Below are 9,860 nucleotides of genomic sequence, written 5' to 3'. Positions count from 1 at the left end.
AAGGTGTAAGTAGCAGATAATATGACACTATCACAGATAAAATAAGACCAATTATTTCCTGTGGAATTATGACCTTAAATTGGCGCATCACATATTTTGTCCGGTCCCCGGCTAATCAAGTCAAATCAAATCAACTTTATTTGTAGAGCATTTTTCCTGCAAAGACATGCAACACAAAGTGCTTTACAGAATTAAAAACAATTACCACAATTAAAAGGAAAAACTATTACAAAGAAAGCCCCTCCATCACCCTCTATACTAGACACCCCCCCCCACACACACACACAGTAGGGAGACATGGCACTGAGCATCAAGGAAACGCCACCTTTGGGGCCGTCCACACTGGGAGGAGCCACAGGCCGTGCCATCGGGGGGCCAGCACCCGGGTCCCCCCACTCCGACAGACGGGCGGACCCCCACATCAAAGGGAGGAACCCCCAGCCGGCCGGGTCGAAGGGACCCAAGGATGGCACCCCCTCAGCAGACCCAACACAGCCCCTGGTGTGGAGGACCCCCTCTGCGGAAACACTGGAGTTAAAAGCTAAAGACTAAGAGCATAAAATAGGACTAAAAAGATAAAAACGTAAGAAAAGTTTAAAATATGTGGCCAATGTGGCCCACCAGTGAAAAGTTTGCCCCCCTGTGGTGGTGTAGGCCATCAAATTCTTTAAGTGTGTAACATGATTGACTCAAGTGAATACATCGGCAGGCAGAAAGAACCTTGGTGCAACTGTAAATAAAGCAGCAATTAATATCCATCTATACTGACTGTGATTATAAGCCCGGTGGGACTTTAAAGCACAGTCAGTGTAAAAGAGAACTTCTCTTTTACGCTGCTGCAGTCCATAGTGTAGATCTTAAATTATGACTCTATTTACAATGTCAGGCAGAGACAAATTGCAATTACTGAATGGCAATTTTATATCAGAGTTTAGATACATGTAAAAGTTAAGCTCATAAAAGAAGAATATAAGCGAGATTGTTTTTTTTGTCCTTCAACCTCCTCTTGACAGCGGAGGCCACGGAAGAGTTAAATCTGCTGGAAGCGTGCCCTGCTGGCCAAATGAAGGGTAAGCACAGTGATCCAAAACAGCCTCTGCAGAAATAAAACAATATATAGAAATGTGCAACACTAGGATTTAATTTTCCTACCACCATCCATTTATATAATACATGAAATGAACCTCAAATTAATTTGCACTGTGGCTCTAAAGTAACAATGTAATCTCAGCGTTATAGCACAGTTGCAAATGGATTTCTGTCTCCAGTAATTTTATAAGAAGCACTCCAGGGGTCACCTTAAAAGATGTCGCTATTTTTTAAAAGCCCATACTATCCCATGGCCTGTCAGCAAAAGGGACTCTCGGCAATGCAATCTGTTTTGTGCCATCGATTTGTCTGCTGTTGCACCTTGTCACATGCTTTGCCTGTTAGCTTTGCTCCTATTGGCAGAGATGACTAATATTATACACACAAGCCTATAATCAAGTGAGGGGGATCTGCTTGCTTGTGTGAAAATATTTCAAAAAGGAAGAGCAGGGTATCACATGGCACAGCTAGACGACATGTAGATGGAAAATAAGTGTATTGGTTTTATTATGACATTTGACACTTAAATGTTTCACATCATCAAATTGAAATATTAGTCCATGGCAACACAACTGAACACAAAATGCAGATTTTAAAGGAAACTTTTTATTTTTAAGGGAGGGGGAAAAATGCTGACGAAAAAGCGATTGCCCCTAAACCGAATAACTGGTTAGGCCACCCTACGCAGCAACAACTGCAATCAAGCGTTTGCGCTAACTTGCAATGGGTTTCTTACCGTTCTGTGCAGACATTTTGGCCGACTCATCCTGGCAGAATTGTGGTACATAATTCTGCCACATTGGAGTGTTTTCAAGCTTGAACCGCCTGCATCTCGATAGAAGTCACGTCAAGACTTTGACTAGGCCACACTTCATTCTGTCTTTCATCAGCCATTTAGAGATGGACCTGCTGGCGGGTTTGGATCACTGCCTTGCTGCAGACTCATCACAGGCCGTTCCTGCCCAGTGTCTTCCTTATGGTGGAGTCATAAACACTGACCTTAACTAAGACCTGTTGTGGGGTCTTTTGTGACCTCTTGGATGAGTTGTTGCTTCACATTTGGGGTGATTTTGGTTGCCTGGCCACTCCTGGAAAGGTTCACCACTGTTCCATGTTTTGGCCATTTGTTGATAATGGCTCTCACTGTGGTTGGCTGGAGTCCCAAAGGTTTAGGCACAGACACAGCCCATATTAGGCTTTATGGCCTTTATGGCCTCCTTTTAAACAGGGAAACGAGTGGGGCTTAAATCTGTACATTATTTTAAGTCTGAAAAAAGTTGCTATATTTATTGTTTATTATTCAGCTCTATGTGTTCTGTGTATGTGTGGCAATGATCCGTCAGACTTTATTTCATTATTTTTAATGACCTGTGTGGAGTTGGTGATTCATGTAAACCTGTGAAACATTTCACACTACTGTGTATAGTTATTTTTCATAACATTTGGTAATGCACATAATATTTTACAATATAGCACAGACACAGCCCATATTAGCTGGCGTCTTAGAGTCCAACTGATGCTTCAAATGAAGAAATGAATGGTTGCGCATGTGCAGCCTATTCCAGAAGAGTGCCAACATGGTTCCCCAGCCCTCAAAGGTCCTTAAACTTGCATCTTTTCCATTTGAAAAGGGCAAATATCCGACACGTGTCAAGCAGCATGCAGCTGTCAGGCAATCAGTCAATGCAGAGCGCTTCCCAGCAGCCTGAAAGAACGTCCTCTTCCACTTCAAATCCACTCAGCATTTCCAAAACTTTTTCGTATGTCACATGAGCCAATCCCGATAACCCCTCGGCCATAACTCAGGACCTAAATTTAGGCAATATATTAAAGCCCTCCCCTCCCCGCACTGGGCTCAAGCTGACTTTTGGCTTTTTTGGGAGCGTGGCGTTAAAAAGTCAGGCGGTTGGAAGGCTGTCCTTGTGCTGTGTTTAGTTTTCAAATTACCACCACAAGGTCACTGAATAGACAATGTGACATGATTTAAAAAAATAAAAAGGTTTACCAGTAGTATCTGTTGAAATACTCAATAAGACAGCATGATTGCTTAGAAAGGCTATGAACACGTCAGTGAAACGTAAACGTTGTCACTTCTTCACGGTGATGTTACAAGACAAGACAAGACAATCAACCACTCACAGCGACGAGATATGACGCCGCGTGTTGCTCACGCACTCCCAAAGCAGCCCCGATCAGGTGGCTTGTAAATTCCATCATTATTGCATTTTATAGATCGCCCAGTGTTGCGTTCAAACTCTCTCTCCCTTGAGTCTTTGTGTCTTGGCATTTTCTCTGAAGGAATTTAGGGCTCAGAAAGTTTATAAATAAGCCTTCTATCAAGTTCCACAACAGGTGTGACCCCAGTGTCCTAAAACTGAACACTTTCAGTGGGCGCTGTGAGCAGTCAGCTATTCAGGGAGGTTAGGGACCGCAGCCTTATCATATTGAAACCTTGCTGTGGTGTGTGATAACGTGCCTCAAAAAAAGATCCCTCGCACTTTTGCATTAAGTGTTAAACGCCACTCATTGGACTTGGCCGAAGCAGCTGGTGTGAGCACAAACAAGCCATGTTCTGTCTCAGCCAGGGGACACGGAGCTATTCAAGCTTTCAAGGATAAACGCCATATCAGGTGATATACAGCACTTCCACCAACAGCAATCTGTGCGTGACACATGGAAAATAAAACACCTTGTCCCTCTGGTGTTTTAAGAAATGCAACAGGAGGGGGATTGACACTTGTCCTGGAAAGTTGGGACTAGCCCCGGCTAGCATGATTGCTCAATAAACAGCATCATGACAGTTTTGGCACATAAACAGCAAATGCATGACGTGTCTTTGGAGCATTTTGCGGCTCTAAAGCTGTAAAGACAAACAACCCAAACGTGGCACAATTCAGAGTTCAACCAAATATCACGTGTCATCACAATGCTGGATATCTGAATATCTTTTTGCATTCTATTTGCATTTTCTCTCTCTCTCATTTAAGTTAACCGGTCTCAAACTCGACCGTGATAAGTGAATTTCTGCCAAGTAGGATTCAATATCAATAAATGAATAAAATAAATACAATTTTTGGCATAGATAACCTGTTTACAATCTTCTCAATACGGTTTTATCATTATTAAGCCCTCGAGACATGATATATGAGACATTAGTTTGTATTCATAATATAGCAGACATAATCAGAGAGAATAAGACATATTAAACATAAATAAGATGCTAGCAGTCCCTTTTTTTCTGGACAGCGTACTCTGGCGTACTTCAATGTATTGTAATGGCAGCTTTAAGTCGTATTTTAAAGTCATATTATCCAAAATAAGAGTAAATAAGCAATTTGACACATGAATAAAAATCCTGCTCAAGCAGTGTCACAATAAATAATAAATGTGTTCTTAGTTTGTGACAAGTCGTGTACCTACCTCACTGAACAATTACTGACACCTAGTGGCAAAAGTAGTACTACAGTCACAATTATAAGAACGCTTCTTCTGAGTGATTGCCACGAGATGAACTCTTTAGAATGTTTCAGGTTTTAATGCATGCCATACAGTAGATGAAGGCTTTGTTATGAATAGGAACAGGAAAGGTGAAGAATGAGAGTGGAAGGAGTATTCAGACCTCAAGGGAATAATTACGGTCAATCATAAAACTTTTATCACAGTGTGAGACCAACGCAGTGACAGAGACAGAGCTGATTGCTCAAATACAGGCTAAACAAAGACACTCAGTCATGCATGACTGATGTGCCCCACTCTTCAGTCCTCTTAAAGTTATCGCTTCCAAGCTACAGAGTCATCATTCTCTCTCTGTCAGATATAACCGGACAACAGGCGTCCATATCTGGCTTGCGCTAATAATAATAATACCTTCTCCACTGACAAAAAAGTACAGTGGACCTAGTTTGGGTTTGAAAAAAGTTATATTACCTTTGTAACTGACGCAAAGCAACCTTTCTTGAAGCAGAGAAGAATCGAAGTAATCTGTTCCAGTGTCAAACTGTTACTATTATTGTTGCTATTACTCTAAAACTGTTATGAACAGTTTAGGCAATGTTTAAGTAAGAGATACAAAATAGAGACATTCATTCATTCAAACTTGCAATTAATTGATCGAATTAATCTTTTTTAATCTTGTTTAAAATTGTTGAGAAAAAACATCTCCTTGAGGTATTTTCACTTAATCCATGAAATTATTGTGATAAATCAAAATATGAAGAAGATGAAGAAGAAAGTAATTCATTTCATTTTCTACCGCTTTTTCCTCACGAGGGTCGCGGGGGTGCTGGAGCCTATCCCAGCTGTCTTCGGGCCAGAGGCGGGGTACACCCTGGACTGGTGGCCAGCCAATCACAGGGCACATATAGACAAACAACCATTCACACTCACATTCATACCTATGGACAATTTGGAGTGGCCAATTAACCTAGCATGTTTTTGGAATGGGGGAGGAAACCGGAGTACCCGGAGAAAACCCACGCATGCACGGGGAGAACATGCAAACTCCACACAGAGATGGCCGAGGGTGGAATTGAACCCTGGTCTCCGAGCCGTGAGGTCTGCGCGCTAACCACTAGACCGCCGTGCCGCCCTTATATTAATATTATTAATTATAATAATAATAAATTTTATTTGTATGGCGCTTTTCAAAATACTCAAAGACACTTTACAGAAAAATGGAGTTGAATAAGTAAGTATAAGTATATTGAAGTAAGTATAAGTATATTGAATAAGTAAATAAGTAAACAGAGTAAAAGATACGTTAAAATACAACATTCATTCGTTCATACACAGTTAAAACATGAGTAAAAGCGGGGCGGGGCACAGCAGTCAGGAATAAAAAGTTAGGCATTAAAAACAGATTTAAAGAGGTGGGTTTTTAGTTGTTTATTATTAAGTAATATTATAAGTATTTAAATAAGTTAAGATATAGGATTAATAAGATATAGGATTAAATAAGATGGTAATGGCCGAGTGACAAACCAGTTTAACCCAAACAGTGCAAACAACGTCAGAGAGTACGTACGTACATGCTAGTATGTGCCATACCTACAGAAAAACGTTATGCATGCCTGGACCATGAATAGTTGTAGTTTTTACATAAACACCCAAAACTGGTTAACCAGCATTTTCACCTGCAAGAAAACAAGCTACACCGGCAGTGATGTTTGATTTGCTGTCCAGATTTACTGTACACATCACGGTTTCCTGCTACTGCCTCTGTTCCTGTGCCGACAGTCCAGGCGGACATGCATTTCTACTAGCAAAGCGTAATAACTTGGCAAGTTAGGAAATTAGAGGCCACGGGTAATGGTGGGTCAAATGCATGTCACTCTCTTGTCCTCAAATGTCCCTCCACGTCTTCTATTAACCGAGACAGGGTTGGCTGCAGGTAAGACAAGAATGAAAGCTGGTTGGATTACTTTACATTACTCAATTATTCAAATGTCCCTTCTGACTTCGTGCTGGCTCAACGGGATGTGTCGCATCACATACAAGTATTTGGCCGAGGTTCAACATTTTCAACGTGTTCTCCGAATAACAGCAAAACAGTCACTTCCTGTTGACTGAGTGTGAAAAGATGTGTGTCGGTTTTTACCCTGTGTCATCGGGGCACCGAGGTCACCGATATGCAGCAGAAAGAAAATGATAAATAAGACTTTACCGCAACCTTTGTCTCAGACGCTGACTTTTCAGCTCCGAGGGTGTCAAAAGCTAATAAATATTTGAGAATAAGGTGTGTGTCAAGGGCAGGCCCACTCCATCAGGCGTCTGTTCTGTTTATTCTCCCAGGAAAACAGGTGCAGCCGCATGACGGAGAATTTCATTTCCAAAATAGCATTTAGCATTTTGTTCCTGCTGGAGGACATCTCTGAGAAATTCTCATGTAATCATACACCGTGGTTACGGAAAATGTCTGAAGTTGAGCCACAGAGACATATGGTGTCCTAGTAGAGGGGAGGGGGGATTGCTGAGGCTTCAGGGACCTAAATAGGATTTCAATGTTGACTCAGTGATTATCTGGAAAGGCTATATTTCTGTGACAACCGTGTGAAATGGCGTGTTGGTGATTCATCGTGTAGTTTAAAAAATATTTATGTAAAAGGCACTTCTTTTTACATGTATCGTTACAAAATTAGCAGTCTGTCGCAAACAGAAATGTAGGCCACACCCACGTTTGTTCATAAACCTGATTGGATGTCAGTCGCTGCATGGTCCGCCATGTTCATGATTCTGTGGGAAAACATTTTACTCAACACACTCACTAAAAAGTCACTAATATCAAAATCCAAGTCAAGTTGCAAGTGTTTGATGATATTGTCAAGTCGAGTCAAAAATCATTAAAATTGTGATTTCAGTCTCCACACCTCTGATACTTGGTGACAGACATACAAGTACTTCAAGTGATGATCCATCAATGTAAGATTTTCGAGTGACCTTTAGGTGTATTATTTGTGTGGAGATGCTAGATATTGTACAGGTATTCCTCACTTCAAGGTTGATCCCCCGCCACCACCAAAACAGACAGATGTGGCAATTCATTTTCTTTTAAACAAGGCTGAAATGAAGTACATTTCTGCAGCTGGGCAAATCTTCATGTTCTATTTTTGCAGCAATGCAAAACAAATACGATATAAGTCAGGCCACCTTCATCTCCTGTAATTAGAATGAATGATCAGAGGGAGATACGTATAGTACCTCCGACTGCGCCTCTCCCCATCAAGATCAGATTTCAGCTCTTTTGAAACAATGACCATGTTTTCCTCCTCACGCCTCTCTTATTTGCCTCTTCTTTTCCCCTCTGCAGCAGGTGGAGACAGCCCGGGCAGCCCAACGTGACGGCATTGACTGCACTATTGTTGTAGTGCCTCTCAAATCTTATTAAACCTCACAGCTGTGAAAGAGCTTGCTGACTCCTCACATTCCCATTAACTGTTTTTCAGAAGCCTTCCCAGCTGATTAGGAATGTATTAAAATTACCTGGGCACTGTATTGGTGACATATGGCGACCGCCTGGGTTCGGAAGCGAGGATTTGTTTTCATTTTCATATCTGAAGAGCATGCGTGTATTATCGCTAGTTATCGCATTGTTATAAACATTGAGCACAGACTTTAATTTGTCTTAAAACACATTGTCTAAGAATATACCATATCTATTTGTGGCGATATTGCCGTCTTCTGAGAGAAGCTTAATTTCCTGTTGGAAGTCATGGAGGAAGTAGTCACCTGGCTCTGTTTGCTGATTTAAACATGTAAACATGGAGGGAGAAACACATTGAGCAGGAATGTAATGGGGATGGAAATGACAACTACAGCAGAGTGGATTCATATTTGGACGCTCAGCATCTTTGATATTCCATTCTACTGTGCTCACTTGCTGAACATCATTTTTAAATGTTTCTAATAAATTACATCTTAACCACAGAGCAATTAACCTGTTTGGAAATTTGAGGAAATGAACTTTGAACTTGAATTTAGAACCTGTATTTTTTTTTTCAACACTTCATATTTAAGACATATAAAATTACACATTACATTGAACACAAAGTAAAGTTAACATAACTTTTGTGTCTCCGTTCCAAGAAGCTTAGCTTTATGGTGCACATTGGGTTTTCTTATTTGTAATAACCTGCAGAGAAAAGTCATGAGGTGAGGAAGACCACACTCCGCCGTACTTGAAGGTGACGTACGGGTGAATTAGACTCCTAAGGAGTCAGTGCCTCACCAGCCATGAACCTCCGTACCATAGCAAGGTAGCTGCCACCAGTTAACTTGTGTAAGACAGCCCCCTGCCCAATGATATTTGTACATGTCTGCATTCAATGAAGGGGAATGCCACTTTGTAGGCCCCCATCATGCAATGCGACTAAGAGTACATCAGCCTTGATAATGCTTTCGACAGTGAAGGCATGTGGAAGCAAGGTGCCTTCTCTGATGATCAACGTATCAGCTTTGCAAAAAGTGGCACACTTCAGTGAGAATCTCCATCCAGTGAGCCTGTGGTGCATATTGAAGGGAAAGCTGAATGCTGTCACAGACTGTGAACGTGTAAAAGCACCCACGCAGCACCGCTCCACACAAACCTTGTCATGCCAGTTTTACACCATATTCTCATGGCCCATAAGTCTCACATGCTTTGGGTGAAATGTGATATTGTTTTGATGACTTTAAACCAAAAACAAGCTCAGCACTCTGATCCCTGGCAGCTGATCTTCGTCCTTTGTGGTTTCTGATGTACCTGAATTTTCATTTTAAATCTTTGCATACTAGGAGCCACAATGTCTACCTGGCAAATGTGTGCTCCACACCAGCACTGGATGCATGAGGAGGACGTGATTGGATGTGTTTGTCACATGGCAGTGTCATAATGAGGTCAACGGCCAGTACAGTTGAGTTTATTAGTCATATGTAGGTTAACATAGGTCCAACAGGACAATTAAATACGTTCAACCAGAAAAACAGGTCTGCCTGACAATAGGAACTTTGTTTATGGGAAATACATTACATTATATTATATACGTTTGTATAAATGTACATACATCATGCAGAAGTAACTAAAAGTAATTAGTATTGAATGGATGCAAAGCTGGGGCTGGATACTTCCAACAAGACAATGGCCCTAAACATGGCTCCAATTCTACTAAGGCAATCATGCAGAGGAACAAGTACAACATTGTGGAATGGCCATCTAAGTCCCCAGACCTGAATATTAGTGAAAATGTGTGGCAGCTGCCTACTTTAGTTGACATAATGATTGCAGACTTTCTGTAAAT

Source organism: Doryrhamphus excisus, chromosome 10, assembly GCF_030265055.1.
Source record: "Doryrhamphus excisus isolate RoL2022-K1 chromosome 10, RoL_Dexc_1.0, whole genome shotgun sequence".
Taxonomy (NCBI): Eukaryota; Metazoa; Chordata; class Actinopteri; order Syngnathiformes; family Syngnathidae; genus Doryrhamphus; species Doryrhamphus excisus.
This window is presented reverse-complemented; position numbering follows the sequence as displayed.